Source organism: Plecotus auritus (genome assembly GCF_963455305.1).
Source record: "Plecotus auritus genome assembly, chromosome: 1".
Lineage (NCBI taxonomy): Eukaryota > Metazoa > Chordata > Mammalia > Chiroptera > Vespertilionidae > Plecotus > Plecotus auritus.
Window position 1 is genome coordinate 47,661,291 of NC_137770.1, and position 17,541 is coordinate 47,678,831.

Sequence of the window (17,541 nt, forward strand, 5' to 3'; positions counted from 1 at the left end):
AGCACATTTTGTCATAGGTTCCATGCCATAGAAATTTGTCCAGCAGTTTTTGCCATGAACATCCTCAGTAATTAGCTTGAATTTACTAAATACAAATTCATTCTGCAAATCAGCTAAGCTCACTTCAAAAACAAAACCCCTTAGACTAGTGGTCGGCAAACTGCGGCTCGCGGTTTGCCGCTCTGTTGACTAATGAGTTTGCTGACCACTGACCTAGACTCTCGGTTCCAATAATTACAGGCTGTTGTTGTTCCTTGTGACGGAGAAAATCACTAACAGATTAATATAGGGACATTTCCTAGAAATAAAGGACGTGTCTCCACACTGGGCCAAGTACCTTAGCACAACGACTGAAAAATACCTACACCAAAGAATGTCATCATGAAGTTTGAGCACACCAGGAATAAAGATACTGAAACTCCCAGACAGGTCACATGTAGAGATTCAATAACTGAAGTGGCACTCTATACCCTGTACAATGTGGACATCATCTTTAGTTTGTTGTTTTTTTAAAAAAAAAAAAAGGAATAAATTAGAGAGAATGTCTGTTCTAACTGTTAAAAATTATACCATACTTCAAATTGTCTAGAGTTTCATTCAAGAGATAAAACTAGCCTTTAGAAAAATTTTTCTAAAAACTAAAATCTATCAAAAATTGAACAGTTGCCCAGCAGGCGTGGCTCAGTGATTGAGCATCAACCTATGGACCAGGAGGTCGCAGTTCGATTCCAGTCAAGGTAAGTGCCAGGTTGCAGGCTGGGTCCCCAGTGTGGGGAGCGCAAGAGGCGGCCGATGGATGTTCTCTTTCATCATGGATGTTTCTATCTCTCTCTCCCTCTACCTTCCTCTCTGAAATCAATTAAGAATATATTTTTTAAAAACTGAATAGTTAGACTAACTTTGAGTAAGATAATTATTAAAGTTCAATGTTAACTTTATTTAAACTCCTTTTGCTCCTAATAGATTTGGGTTATTTTAATTTAGCTTGGCAAAATAACTAACCTAAAATGAGTGATACTTCTTAAAAATCATGTGGCATGAAGGGGATGAGGGGGCAGGTAGCTGGACAGAAGAGACACAGGAATCTCAGAACAAAAGACTTTACATAAGTTTTTCAAAAGATTAAAATATGGTAATTAATTTTTTCCCATCAATCTAAACCATTCATATGTGAAAACTGAGGAGAAACAGTTAACTTTTAAAAACATAATTCAGAAATGTAGAGATACAAAGATAAGCAAAAAGTTCTTATCAACTACACAAATTATTATTGCTCTGAAGCAGGTAATTATGATAGATTATGTCTAATCTGTCTACCAGACTGAATTTCTCAGAATTATGTTTTAATTATCTTTATACACTGATGACTAGCATAGTACCAGGCACACAGCATACACTCAAATATTTACTAAATAAATAAATGAGTACTATGAAAAGGCCTAACCATGAAGTAAAAAAGGTTCTATTCAATACCTAGTTTTTAATGACCTAAAACTATAAAAAGGAAAATATTAAAAAGTCAATTAATTTTTAAATCAAATGAAATTATTTCATATTAACAAGGTTATTATTTACTTCTTCAAATACCTTAAACCCACGGCTAATAATAAGAGCTTAAATTTAACTATTTGCACTTCACATCAATATCATATTTTCCCTTGGTTAACTTTATTTGTAGAATTATCTTGGATGGAGGACAAACCGTTTGGGTTCAATAGCATTCACAGCATTCTCACCCTGCCCCCAAAACCAGCGTACCAAACATACCATCACCTGCCCCAAACATACCATCACCTTCAGACCCCATTCCCTCAAGTGGATTATGCAGTTAAGAAGACAGATGGTAGCCTTTTGGCTTTCTGAGCAGCACCATGGCGGTGGGCAAGAATAAGCGCCTTACGAAAGGCGGCAAAAAGGGAGCCAAGAATAAAGTGGTTGATCCATTTTCTAAGAAAGAGTGGTATGATGTGAAAGCACCAGCTATGTTCAATATAAGAAATATTGGAAAAACACTGGTTACGAGAACTCAAGGAACCAAAATTGCATGTGATGGTCTCAAGAGTCGTGTTTTTTAAGTGAGCCTAGCTGATCTGCAGAATGATGAAGTTGCATTTAGAAAATTCAAGCTAATTACTGAGGATGTTCAGGGCAAAAACTGCCTGACTAATTTCCATGACATGGATCTTACCCGTGACAAAATGTGCTCTATGGTCAAGAAGTGGCAGACCATGATTGAAGCTCATGTCGATGTCAAGACTACCGATGGTTATTTGCTTCATCTCTTCTGTGTTGGTTTTACTAAAAAACGCAACCATCAGATTCGGAAGACCTCTTATGCTCAGCATCAGCAGGTTCGCCAAATCCGGAAGAAAATGATGGAAATCATGACCCGAGAGGTGCAGACAAATGACTTGAAAGAAGTGGTCAATAAATTGATTCCAGACAGCATTGGAAAAGACACAGAAAAGGCTTGCCAATCTATTTATTCGCTCCATCATGTCTTTGTTAGAAAAGTCAAAATGCTGAAGAAGCCCAAGTTTGAATTGGGAAAACTAATGGAGCTTCATGGTGAAGGTAGCAGTTCTGGAAAAGCTACTGGGGATGAGACAGGAGCTAAAGTTGAACGAGCTGATGGATATGAGCCTCCAGTCCAAGAATCTGTTTAAAATTCAGACATTTAATGGTGACAAATAAAAAAACCTACTTGTGGAGAAAAAAAAAAAGAAGACAGATGGCTGAACAACAAAAAAAGGACCACTTTTACTAAAGCTACAAATAAAATTGAAATCTACTTGCAAAACAAAACGTTCACTATCATGTTCCACAATCAGTAGAATCAACTGTTAGATTAGCAGATTCCAGAAAACTAATAACTCAGTGGAGTATGAAGTGTTTACCTACAAGTAAATATGTCCTAAACAATTATCAACCAACTTGTAAGTAGCAAAGTTAAACCTACTCAACAGAACAAACTATCCAATACTTACAAGCACATTTTGTTTATCTACAAATGCTGATTACAAATTAGCCTTCTCTAATATCTTTTCTATTAGGCATAGCAGGGTTAACACTTGGAAGAACTTTTTAAAATAGTTGCCACATGTAACAAGAAGTAACTTTTTAAAAATAGTCTGAAATTAAGGGTTGTTCATTTTCACTGTTTATCCTTAGTCTGAATTATTCCTGGGATTACTATCTAAATTCAGGAGTGAAAATTAATGGCAATCCTAAAATTCATGTTCTTTTTCCTAATTATGATTCTATTAGACACCATACTTTAAATATATACATATATACCTTCCATGCTTAAAAAGCTACTTTATTTTGAAATCACATTTTAGAATAACTTTTGCAATAAAAATCCTTCTTTTCCAGTCTTACTTTAATACTCTGAGGAAAGATACTTAAAAAATACAGAAGCTGCCCTGCCCTAGCTGGTTTGGCTCAGTGGATATAGCATTGGCCTGTGTACTAATATAGGGTTCAATTCTGGTCAAGAGCACATGCCCAGGTTGTGGGCTTGATCCCCAGTGGGAGACGTGCAGAAGACAGCTGATCAATGATTCTCTCTCATCATTGATGATTCTAATTCTCTCCTTTCCTCTCTGAAATACATATATACATATATATTAAAAAGCATATATATTTAAAAAGTATATATGTACACTTTTTAAAAAAGAAATATAGAAGTTGAAGTTTTCAAACAAATCTAAAGAAAGGTAGAAAGAAACTAAGACACATTCAGAGTTTTATAATCTCTAGATTCATAATCTGTATGTCCCATGTTAATCCCACAAGAGGAAAAGAAAACAAAATAGGATGAAAAAAATAACAAAAATAGGCTGAATACAAATCCATCATCTTAAAATATTTGGTAAGAGCTAATAAAATCTGAAGAAATTATTGGCTAAAATTAGGTTATGGAACACACCTGTATGAATTTTTTATTCACCCAAACTATTTCTACCCCCTACTATGGGGGATGGGTGGGAGGAGGGCAATCAAAGATTGAGACATAACCTTGACAAAATAAAAAGTTATACAACTCCCACACCATTATTAACTTAAAGTATTTGGAGTTCATTCTTCAATGCAAGCCATTATTGTTTAGCATTTTTACTACAGAGATGCAGGATACAATTAAGCACCTTCTGCTTAGCAAACTTGCCTTGTAAATGGATCACTATCATCTATAAGTAAACTATTTTTTCTTTTAAATTATAAGAAATACCATGGGTGAGAAGGCAAAAGCAATATTCCCATTTTAAACTACTGACTCCTGGTCCTGACTTGGGCCTCAGTTGGTTGGAACATTGTCCACCAGAAGGTGGGGGCTGAGGTCCATTCTCCATGAGGGCACATACCTAGGTTGTGGGTTCAGGTTTGATCCCTGGTCAATTTCCATCCCTAGTTTTGAGCACATGCAGGAGGCAACTGATGGATAATGTTTCTCTCTCTCTCTCTCAAATTAAAGTAAATAAATAAACCACAGACTCCTGTACCTGCACTGTGAATCTTAAAGAAGTGGTCAGCCCTAACCGGTAGCTCAATGGTTAGAGCATCAGCCTGCAGACTGAATGGTCGCAGGTTCAGTTCATCAAGGGCACATGCCTGGGTTGCAGGTTCAATCCTTGGCCCCGGTCTGGATGTGTGCAGGAGGCAACCAAAGTGTCTCACTCACATCAATGTTCCTCTCCCTCTGTCTCTCCCCCTCCCTTCTACTCTCTCTAAAAATCAATGGAAAAAATATCCCCAGATGAGGGTTACAAAAAAAAAGTGTTCAGATTCTCAAAGGTTTTGCTCTCTGGACTCTTCTAGTTTTGAACAAAAAAACAGTGATTAAATTTAGATTTGCTGTGATAGAAATTAAAATTGAAAAAATTTTGCCCTAACCAGCTTGGCTCAGCGGATAGAGCGTCGGCCTGCAGACTAGAGAGTCCCGGGTTCGATTCCAGTCAAGGGCATGTACCTTGGTTGCGGGCACATCCCTGGTGGGGGGTGTGCAGGAGGCAGCTGATCAATGTTTCTCTCTCATCCACATTTCTAACTATCTCTCTCCCTTCCTCTCTGTAAAAAAAAATCAATAAAATATATTTAAAAAAATAAATAAATAAAAATAAAATTGAAAAAATTTTAAATATTCATTATTATTTAAAAATAATAATAAACTCATTACTTGTTAACATAAATCACATACTAACTGAAAAAACTATAATCCAAAGCAACAACAAAAAAATTGCTGGAAGGTTGTCACTGTTTTACATTTTTGCAAATCTCTTTTAATGTCTGATTCTCATATCCACTTTTGCAATCAATCTGCAGCATTAGATTTTTTTAAATTTATCTTTATTTAGCCAAAACCGGTTTGGCTCAGTGGATAGAGCGTTGGCCTGCGGACTGAAGGGTCCCGGGTTCGATTCCGGTCAAGGGCATGTACCTTGGTTGCGGGCACATCCCCAGTGGGAGGTGTGCAGGAGGCAGCTGATCGATGTCTCTCTCTCATCGATGTTTCTAGCTCTCTATCCCTCTCCCTTCCTCTCTGTAAAATATCAATAAAATATATTAAAAAAAAAAAATTATCTTTATTTATTTTATATTTTTATTGATTTCAGAGGGGAAGGGAGAGGGAGAAACAGAAACATCAATGATAACAGAGAATCATTGATAGGCTGCCTCCTGCACATCCCCCACTGGGGATGGAGCCTGACTGGGAATCAAACCATGACCTCCTTATTCATAGGTTGACACTCAACCACTGAGTCACACTGGCAGGGCTGCATTAGATTTTGATTGAAATACTGAATGAAAAAACCTCAGCCTCCTACAAAGAGTAACTGTGGCTATTCTTTGATCCTCCACTAAAACTCAACAAGTGGGAGTTTCTTCAAGGCTGTTACAATAGCAATATGGAATCTAAAACATTTCCTACTCTGATATATTGAAATCCACAGGTCTATCTTCCATTTCCAATGGCTCTTTTTAACCCATGCGTAATTTTGTGACACCGTGCACTGGTTATTTAGAAAATACTGGTTCACTGAATTACATGGACCTTTAAAATGTTGACACTTTTCAACACAACTTCACTATATCACATTCATTACTACCACCATTGATTTTATATTAAAAAAAAAAAAGCCTAGTACTAGGAAGCTGTCAAACTCATAGTAGCAACAAATATAGTCAGTTGTTTTTCTTGCAGGGACACAAGCTCACTCTAGTTTTGAGAAAATGCTGAGTACCAAAGTCTGAATAACTACACTGTCAGTTTTGAGTTCTTTCAAGTAACAATGGTGTTTCAGAAAAATAAAACAGGGAATTCAGTTTGCAACTCAAAACAATTGCACAAATGCTTCTCCTCGAAATAACCATTGATTTTCAGTATTTAACAGAAATGTTTTACTCATACTTTACATTTCATCATTAAGCACAGTATCAAAAACACATGTATTCAAGGCCAACGGTCAAGATTTAATGAAATTAACACTCTTATTGCTTCATGGAAGACATTCTACATAAAGCTGGATTTTTTTTAACTGAGAGTGCATAGTGGTAAAGAACACAATGACTACCAGTAAGCACAATTTGGTGCCACTGCCTTATTAACTCATGCTAATGTGCCAGGCAGCTTTACCCCTCATTGCTTTTGCACCACCAGTACAAATGTCAATCTAGGGGCAACTGCTAATAATATCTTGGTATTATTATGAAAATTGTTTTTTGAAAGACCCCTTAGGATAGTCTTGTGGATCAACAGGGGTCCACAAACCATATTTTGTTAACAGCTAGACTAGAGGAAAGAAATTCAGAAAACAGTAAGATAAGTCGTAACTCAAAGGCTGATGGCCTAGAGGAGGGAATAAGGGGTAATTACAAGAAAAACAGGAAAAGAGTCCCTAGAAGGGACTGTTGAAGATCCTAGGGTTGGCAGGCAGATTTCAAAAGTGAGGTTTCCTCGGGAGGCGCCACAGTACAGCTCTCACGATGGGCCTGTAAATAGCCCAGCCTTGTCCACATAGTGGCCCCAGGCGGCCGGCAGGCAACCTGTTCCTACAACCAGTCTATAAAGAGAACGAATTATAGGAAGAAGAAAAAAATGAGATTTTGGTTATCTTAAGCAATGATGTATCCAGCATATTTGACTCTGGAGCAGATTCTTTTTTTTTAAAACTGTTTTAAATTTACAGACATTGAAAGTTCCCACATAGTCCACAACCCAATTTCCCCAATTAACATTTTACATTAACATGAACCAATATTGATACATTATGAAAGTCTACTTTATTCATATTTCCTCTTTTATTTTACTTTTTTCTGTTCTAAGATTCCATCCAAGATGACACATTGCATTTAGTTGTCATGTCTCCTTAGGCTCCTCTAAGCTGTGGCAGTTCTGATCATTTTAACACTCCTCTGTATGACAATTCTTTTCAATAATAATAACTAAATAAAACAAATAAAGTCAATGGCCAGAAGAAAAAAAAGGCAGTCAGTAAGAACTTCCTTTATTGAGCTTCATATATACAGTCATGTCAAGTAAAATTGGTATTCCATTAAAAAAGCAGCTAGTTCAGCCCAGCTGGCATGGCTCAGTGGTTGAGTGTCAACCTATGAACCAAAAGGTTATAGTTCCATTCCCAGTCACAGCACATGCTGGATTGTAGGCTCGATCCCCATCATGCAGGAGGCAGCCAATCAATGATTCTTTCTCATCAATGATTTTTCTCTCTCTCTCCCTCTCCCTTCCTCTCTGAAATCAATAACTTTTTTTAAGCAACTAGTTCAGCATGTAACTCCTACAATTGCACAGCTTCTTTTCCTTGAGTTAACCATAAGATTTGGTATTTAGAAAAAAGTGCTTTACAAGTACTTTCCATTTCATCACAAAAAAATATTTTCTAAAGTGTAATCAAGTATTGAGACATGATAAAATTAGTGTTATTGGTTCATTAAGAAATTAAAATGTAACTGGCATTTACATTTTAATTCCAAGTGCAAGGTGATATACTAAATTTGTACAGTTTAGTGCCACTATCTTAATTCCTGCTAAGACACCAGCAATTTTACCGACTGTTGAGTTTGCAAATGTCAATATAGTAAATAATGCTTTATTATATTAGGAAAATAGCTTTGACCTAGAGGACTCCCAGAAAGAGTCTGGAAAACCACCAGGGAACTAGAAAATAGACTTTGAGAACCACTGTAATAGCTGATACATTACTTGTATGATTAAAAAAAGATATTTGCCCAACCAGCGTGGCTCAGTAGTTGAGCACTGACCCATGAACCAGGAGGTCACAGTTCAATTCCCTGCACAGGTTATGGGTTCGATCTCCCTCCCTCTCTGAAATCAATAAAAAATATATACATATTTTTTAAAGAAGGTAATTTTTAATAAATATTCCCTCAAACAAGTGTTTAAATAAATACACACATATACTTGGAGATACACTCAAACATATAATGAATGATAGTATAATAAATACATCGCAAGTAAATAACAAATAATTAACAAGTACCTATCATAAGCTAGGCCCTGAGCTAGGTGCCTTCTACATTTGCTTTCTTGGGTAACTCACAGGAGCCCATAGACCAGAATAATTATTTTTAAAATGAAAAAATTATTCATCCTGAAATCTCCCAGATTTTTTTAAAAATTAGGCCTACATGACTACAAAAAATTAAAATGCTCCAAAGCACAAGATAGCATGTTAAAATTCTATTTTAAGCAATATGCCATCAAGCTAAAACAGGCATGCTCACATTCAGAAACCGAAATACAAAATGAACTTATTTGCCTGTGTCCTGCCAAAACCCCATAAAAAGCCTACATTCCAGCTCTCCTCAACCCAAACAACCTTTACCTGTAACAGTTTTCATTCCTATTTTTAAGTGAAACTCCAGTATTAAGACTATAGAGGTTACATTAAATGCAGCAACTATTTTTTTAATTGGTATAACAAACCATCAAAAAAAGTTAAGAATTTTTAGACATACATTGGTAAGTTCAAGTAAACCTCTATAAACATACACATGAAATATTTACACTGTTGTAAAGAGTAAGACCAGCTCTCTAGCTCGGCCATATGGCTCAATGGTTGAGCATCAGCCCATGAACCAAGAGGTCACCGGTTCAATTCCTGGTCAGGGCACATGCCTGGATTGCAGGCTCGATACCCAATAGGGTGTGTGCAGGAGGCAGCCGATTAATGTTTCTCTCTTTCCCTCTCCCATCCCTTCTCTCTCTAAAAAAAAATCAATAAAAACATATTTGAAAAGAAAAAGACCAGTGCTCTCTTCAACAGAACATAAAATTGGAATGGTACAGAGATTAGCATGACCCCTGTGCAAGGATGACACACAAATTCATGAAGCATTCATATATTCTTCATTCACTATCAATAATAAATATATTTCTCATAAAAAAAAAAGTAATAAGACCATCTCATTTGGGAGATGTCACATGGAAAGATCTTCAGTATATGTTAGTAAGTGAAAAAAGCTATATATAGTATGATCCCATTTATGTTTTCAGAAAATGTTTATGTACAACAACACTCATTTAATAAATACTGAGTTCCTTCTATGCACTTAGTTTGTTATGGATCTAGACATATACACACACACTAAGTTATAAATATTATACAGATATACATAATTAAATGCCCACAAAGAAAAATGAATAGCTCAGATACAAAAGACTATATATTATACTAGGGGCCCAGTGCACGCATTTGTGCACCTTGAAAGGAACTGTGGTCCGTGAGGCTGCAGTGAACACAGGGGTGGGTCTCAGCCTATTCTCCATGCCCCCGCCCAGCCACTACCACCGCGGCCCCCAGTCCCATCTGCTGGCAGCCCCGCTCCCGCTGCTACAGCTCCCACGTGCCCCTCAGGAGCAGGGGAAGGTGGAGAAGCCCTCGGGCAATCGGGGCCAGCAGCCACTGCTCACACCCCACTGATGGCACCAAGCAATCAGGACCAGTGCCAGCAGTGGGTGCGAGCAGCGGCGCTGGCAGTGGTGTGAGCGGTGGCTCTGGCACCGGCAGTGGGGGCACCGGCAGTGGGTGCGAGTGGGGCTGATGCCGGCAGCAGGTGCGAGCACCGGACGGGACCGCAGCATGGGGGAGCAAAGAATTTTCAGTAACCACCAGAAGCTCACCCTGATGACAGCAACCGGTGCCCTGCCTTGGTCTGGTGCCCCCACTCACCTGCTCCACCATCCCCGCCACACACCATGTCCCACACACGCCCCCCTGGTGGTCAGCGCACACCATAGCAACCGGTTATTCAGTTGTTCCACCATTCGGTCTATTTGCATATTAGCCTTCTACTATATAGGAGAATGTCTCCATTTATAAGAACTTTCTGAATTAGGTAAATCTACAGAGACAGAATGTAATAGCTGTCTGAAGGTGAGTTGAGTTGTGGGAAATAGGAGTGATAGCTGAAGGGTGCATGATTTATTTGGGGGTTAAGAAAAATATTCTAAAATTGATTGTGATGATGGTTGCACATCTTGTAAATATATTAAAAACCATTTTGGGGGAGGAGAGATCAACCAAAGGACTTGTATGCATGCATATAAGCATAACCAATGGACACAGACACCAGGGAGGTGAGGGCATGAGCGGGGGGGGGGGGGGGGGGGGGGAGTGAAGGGGAGGGGGGGCAATGGGGAGATAAGGACACATATGTAATACCTTAATCAATAAAGGGAAAAAAAAAAAGTGATGCAACAAAAAAAAGTCAATCAAAAGGTCCACATCCACTTGAAGTTACCCTCAAATAAACCCAGGAGCCTAGGGGGAAAAAAAAAATTTGGCCCTAGCCAGTTTGGCTCAGTGGATAGAGTGTCAGCCTGTGGACTAAGGGTCCTGGGTTCAATTGCAGTCAAGGGCACGTACCTTGGTTGTAGGCTCCTCTCGGGCTGGGCTCTGGTCAGGGCACGTGCAGAAGGCAACCAATCATGTTTCTGTCACATCGATATCTCTCTGTCTTTCCCTCTCTCTTCCACTCTCTCTAAAAATGGAAAGATATCCTCGGGTAAGGAAAAAAAAAGAAAAAAACACCATTTGCCCGGTGAGTGTAGCTCAGTGATTGGGCATCGACCTATGAACCAGGAGGTCACAGTCTGATTCCAGGGCTGTGGGCTTGATCACCAGTAGGGGGCGTGCAGGATGATTCTCATCATTGATGTTTCTCTCTCTTTCTCATCCTTCCTCTCTGAAGTCAATAAAAACATATTTTTAAAAAAATTAACGCTATTTACTGCTATATCACTGCAATGAGAAATATATTCGTTTATTATTTATATAAGGTAAAGATATATAAATAAATCTAAAATAGTCTTTCATAAAGTATTGTGGATTTAATGTTATGCATGTTCATCTAAGAAGCAGGCATAAAAAAAGCATGAAGATATATAACCCTATCTCAGAACATTTACAATTCAGACTGACAAATAGACATGTGCATTAGCCCTCTCACTAACAAATATCTTGAATATAATTTATTCATTTGAAAAATATATCTTAAGCACCTACTGTGTCCACAGGGAAGGGGGTAACAGATGGGTGAGAATGGAACGGTATAGAAAACAATACTGTTCAACAAAAAGAAGCAAACTAACAGCTCTGGCTTTAAGTTAAGGATTTTGCTATACAGTGAGGGAGATAAAACATACAAAGTAGACTGGGGTCAGTCTATAGAAAATCTTTAATACCAAAATGAGAGCTAAAACTTTAATCCTGTTTTTGATGGAAAGCCACTGGAATGACAAGATGAAAGGAGTGTTTTGGGAAAATTAACCTGGCAAGTGGGGAATTGAAAGCGGAGAATAGCAGGAAGGGTAAGAAAGAGATGAAGTTCTTAAAAATAAGAAAATTTGTTAACAGTCCTGTGTTAGTGATATTTCAAACTTACTAATTAATGTTCAAAGTGTTTTGTTTTGTTTGCTTGACCTAAGGTTAAGAAGAAAAGGAAAAAAGGTGGTTTCTTAACTTTGATGAATTTTAGAAGTTCATAGCAAAGAATGAAGTTTACCAGAAAATTCTAAGGGGAGAAGGGATTTGGGGAGTTATCTTTTCATGTGATATCATTGAAACCAAGAGTAGAGGGAAATAAAAAAACAATGGAAGCTCCATAATTTTTAACATGGAAAGGGAAGTACAGCAACATTTTGTAGCAAGAGTAGCAAAAAGTGCATGGCAATTAGTACTACCATAAAATTAACTAGAGGCCCAGTGCACAAAATTCGTGCACTGGAGGGGGTTCCTTCAGCCCCACCTGCACCCTCTCGCAATCCAGGACCACTGGCTCCTAACTACTTGCCTGCCTGCCTGCATCATCACTTCTAACTGCTCGCATGCCTGCCTGATTGCTCCTAACCACCTCTGCCTCGGCCCCCACCACCGCGGCTTCATCCAGAATGAAGTCTGAAAGGTGGTTTGGCTGTCTGGTCTAATTAGCATATTACACTATTATTATAGACAAGAGGCCCGATGCACGAAATCCGTGCAAGGGGCTCAGCCCCTGTAGCCCCGGGCTTTGTCTGGAAGGTCGTTGGGCTGTCTGGTCTAATTAGTATATTATGCTTTTATTATTATAGAAAGTAAAGGAAAACTAAGCACTTGTACATTTATCACCTATTTTTTAAAAATCCTAATGATTGCCCTGACTGGTTTGGCTCAGTGGATAGGGCGTCGGCCTGCGGACTGAGGGGTCCCAGGTTCAATTCCGGTCAAGGACATGTACCTTGGTTACGGGCACATCCCCAGTAGGGGGTGTGCAAGAGGCAGCTGATCGATGTTTCTCTCTCATCGATGTTTCTAACTCTCCATCCCTCTCCCTTCCTCTCTGTAAAAAATCAACAAAATATATTTTTTTAAAAATCCTAATGATTAAATTTGCTACATAAATTTAGGTTTAGGTAGGGACCAAATTTGACATCAAATTTAGAGTATGTTCAATTTCACACCCTTAATTTCACCAACTGTTCCTTCTATAGTGCTGTATTTTTCAGTTGTTGCACAAATAATCTTAATTCACATATACATTTATTAATTGCTTTAACCCATAAAGGTGCCTTTGTAAAATAGAAAAATGTTTTCATTGCCTATATAACCTTTCTCTAAAATAGGTACCTCCTAGAAATAATGGTACCTACCAATCTAATACTGTAGCAACACTTCTCTGAGATTAAAAATGTGAATAAGGCAAATTCTCATTTCCACTTTCTCTAGATTAATGTTCAGCAATGCTTTTTAAAATGCTACTTAAAAACAGATGAGCATTGCCGAAGCCGGTTTGGCTCAGTGGATAGAGCGTCGGCCTGCGGACTCAAGGGTCCCAGGTTCGATTCCGGTCAAGGGCATGTACTGTACTGTGGTTGCGGGCACATCCCCAGTGGGAGGTGTGCAGGGGGCAGCTGGTCGATGTTTCTCTCTCATCAATGTTTCTGGCTCTCTATCCCTCTCCCTTCCTCTCTGTAAAATATCAATAAAATATATTAAAAAAAAAAAAAAAAAAAAAACAGATGAGCATCTAAAAACAAGGCACAAAATCTTGCAATATCTGATTGAGATATAATTTCCCAAAATCAAACATACTTGAAATAAGTTATACATACTATTTCATAATCCATTTCATACTTTATTGAATGTTCTGATTCAGAAAAAATGTTTGCTTACATTCTGCTATCATTTAATAATCTTATCTGATAGATTTATGGAAACAAAAATAAAGGTATAGACAATGAACAAGAAATTACTTATTTCACTCCCACTTCATCTACTCAAAATACCATCTGCACTGCTCCCTAAAGCACCAAAAGGTCTGTAATATTAATATATTGAGTTAGAATAAAACATTTGCAAACTTTTCTATCAGGCTATTATTTGTCAAGACATTGTTTAAAATAGCAAGAAAGTGGAAATAATTTAATTGTCCAAAGATAAGAGACTAGCTGAATAAAATAGAAAGATGAAAACAGCAGATTACAAAACAAGAATAGTGTGTTATTATTTGTGATGAATATACAAACACATATGCTCACAGAGAGAAAAAATAACTGGATAACCCAGATGTTGACCATGATATTTCTAAGCGCTGGAATTACAGATGTTTATTTTTCTGCCTACTTTTTTCACTATTCCCTGAAATTTTCCCAAGCAAAATGGTATTTCTAAGAATTAATATTTATGATTCCAACTAACAAACTCCAAAATCTTCCTTGCAAAAAAAAATAACCCAAATTACATCCCAAAATACCCTGGGCAAAGAGCAAGAGGGAAAAGTATCAGCCACAACATAACTAGAATTCTTAGTAAGCAAGGCACAAGGACTAACATGGCACCTCTAAGGCAGTCTACAGTACAACATTTTGAAATCACAAGACCTAGGTTCAAGTTCCTGCCACTTTTATTTGTATGACCTTGGGCTAGTCACTTACCCTTTCTGGGCTCACTTTGTCGATGAAAGAGAGATATTACCTGCCTTTCCTACCTCAAAGAACTGTTAGAAAGATCAAATGAGATAATGTGATACATTATGACCTGCAAAGCATAAGTAAGATTATTCAAACATATATTATAAAAACCACAAGGTGCTTAATGCCAGAGCAGAATACTTCAGAAAACACTACAACCAATTATATGAAGTAATGAGCCAGGGGTTTTGTTTGTTTAAAAAGGCCACATCTCAAAAAAAAAAAAAAAAAAAAAAAAAAGCTACATCTATCATAAACACACCAGTTTTTCAGGAACTTAAATATTTCTTCCCAGTTCCCACTACAATCATGAGCCATTTTTTTTTTTTTTTTTAATCCCTAGCTACCAGCAGAAAAGGGTACGAATCACACTGAACTCAAAAGCCTCAGCAAGAACCATGGAGCAGCATGTTGATGGAGTTCACTAGGAGAAACCCAAGGTTAATCAGCTATGGACTCACCACTAAACACCACAGCAATCAACAGGGATTACAAGAGACTCTTTTGAAGAGAAATACAATACAATCATCCAGGAGGAAACGGTGGAAGAAAAGACTGTATTTCAAAACAATTATATTAAATACTTAAAAACTAAAGTGTTCTATAAATTGTTCTTAAGTAATGTTCATAAAAATGGTGACCTAAAACAAAAGCCATCTAAATGTGGCTCTTGACAAAAGACACGTTATGGAGATTCAAATCAAATCCATGAATAAATTGTCAGATTTACTTGCTCTGAAATAAAAGCAGGCAAATTACACCACAAAATATCAAAATTAAGTGGCTATCTCTTGAAAACGAAGAAGCAAATTATGACAACAGAATTTACTGTCATGCTTATAATACTTTTTAAAATATGGTTTTAAATGTATGGTTTGTCTTCCCATAGAATTGCACCGTTTACTCCACTAAAATGATAATGAATTTCTTCCTTACCACTGTTCCTGTGAGCTAAAATGGCAATATAACTTGACATGAATTTTCATGCAAAAAACATTTGTAATTTTTTTAAAAAAGTACTTTAAGAAGGGATACATGAAGCTGTCAGATTAACTTCCAATAACAGCTAGCCATCACACCCTCCTGCTTTTATGTTCTTAAAGATAATAAAATGCTCACTCTCTACATTCTGACAAATGTCATTTATGGGTATTCCCCTTAAACCTTTCACAAATGTGCATAGAGAACTCTTTTTGATATGCAGGACTCACAATCCCATTTTTATTTGCAGTATCTGTAAGTATTGCCGCTTGCACCAGATCTACAGGGGATACAGATCTATCCATTTTTAACATCTGATCTTTGCAGATTTGTTATAAATCTGAAAGGACTCCTAAAAATAGGCCACGAAGAAAATAATTATTAAATACAAATCCACAGCAAAATGAAATGTGGGCTATAAATTAAGATTAAAAAGTCACTGCATTTACTCAAAGCTTCACAGATGGAAATCCATTGGAAGTACTGTATTTTCACATAAGACTTTGAAAAATCTGGGTTTTTCTTAATTCTTACTCTGACTTTTCCTACCTTATTAGAAGTAAATACTATTTACCTCCAAAAATCAGGAAATGCAATATCCAAAAGTATCACTGCACAAAACATTATATAAATAAACGCATTCTAAAATAACTATGATAGGCATTCCTAAGATCTGCCCCCCCCCCTGCAAAAATAAGAATAGCAAATATAACCACAATCATGTATTAAGAAGATTAATACAGCTATCACAGCAAAGCAATTAATCACAGCTCCTCAAAGTATTGGGCACACGCAATGACAGACCAGTATGTCAAAACAGTTATAACTTGAAAAAAATTGTACAAGAGGATCATAAAAGTAGAAAACAACTCCTCTGAAAAAACTCAAGTAGATTTTGGAGAGAGCAAGAAAATGAGATCAATTTTAGAAAAATGTTTCCCCCCACCCCCCAAGTGTTTTTGCGTTTATCTGATACAGGCTCGTTTTTGTAAAGAGAAACTTCACCTAACAAGACTCACACTAGGGATCTGATCTATCTATCCCCAAAGGCACTTTCTTAAAATGAGAAAGAACAAAGGAGGAAATCTCCCAGCATGTGCTTTCCATACCAGTGTCTTTGGACAGCATCAAGAGTGACAATATAGTAGCACAAGCTTTTCAGCTTTCCTCTATGGTCCATGTTCAACAGAACTGATTAGCTACATTCAAAAGGGCTTCTAACAAAATAAGTACTAGAAAGCAAAGATCACATAGTGACTATATTTTAAGAGTAAAACTATAGAAAACATGAACCAAAGTTTTGTACTCTTTAGTTCAAGAGTTAATTACCTCCAAATATTCAAATTCCTGAGGCATTTTCATTTTCAGTCAAATAGTTTCAAACTGGAAAAAAACGAAACTAACCCTTATAGATCTGCTGTCTCTTCATTTGTAATTAGAAGTATACTTAAAAAGAATTGACATTCAAAGACAGTGTCTGAATATACAAATTTTGGAATGTTAACATTGCAAAATTATTGGGGAAAACGACCTTTCAAATCTTTCAGCGAAGCTTTCTGCAGAAAAACTCTCCAGAGGCTAACCTAGCATTTGGCTGTTCTGGAAGTTGTCATTTCATTATAACGCAGAAAAAAATTTTTAATGGTCTTTATTACTTATAAAGAGAAGACCCCCTCAAAGATTTACAACTGTATATCCCAATCTCCACTGGTAGAGATGTCAGATCTCTGGGTCAGGATATAACCAGCTGCTTGGTCCACAGAGAGGGGAATATCGCGTTCAGAGAATCGAAATAACACGCGTTAGTTAAAAACTGCTCGCTACTAAACCAAAATTATTCAAGCGGAGCCCCATTTGTCACAATCTAATCTTAAGGGTTCCATCCCCCTCCCCCAACTGCTTGTGTAGTGGTCTATTTGCTTGGGTAAAGAAGCCATCATCAGGTAAAGAAGACTGGGGTGGGAGAAAAGGCGGGGGAAAGAGGGCCCCCTTTCATCCAATTTCGCGAGGCGTGAGAGTAATCGGTACAGTTGAGAGGAACGGAGGAACGTTCTATTTATTGGGGGTTGAAG

At 37.4% G+C, this 17,541-nt stretch overlaps 1 protein-coding gene and 1 pseudogene across 2 annotated transcripts in view; one reads left to right on the forward strand and one right to left on the reverse strand.

The window, feature by feature from the left end:
• PIAS1 (protein inhibitor of activated STAT 1) overlaps positions 1-17,541 on the reverse strand; it is a 134,741-nt gene that overhangs the window by 116,180 nt on the left and 1,020 nt on the right. The window lies entirely within an intron of this gene.
• LOC308248035 (small ribosomal subunit protein eS1-like) lies at positions 1,854-2,699 on the forward strand (annotated as a pseudogene). The gene has a single exon. The product of its transcript is annotated as a small ribosomal subunit protein eS1-like (transcript).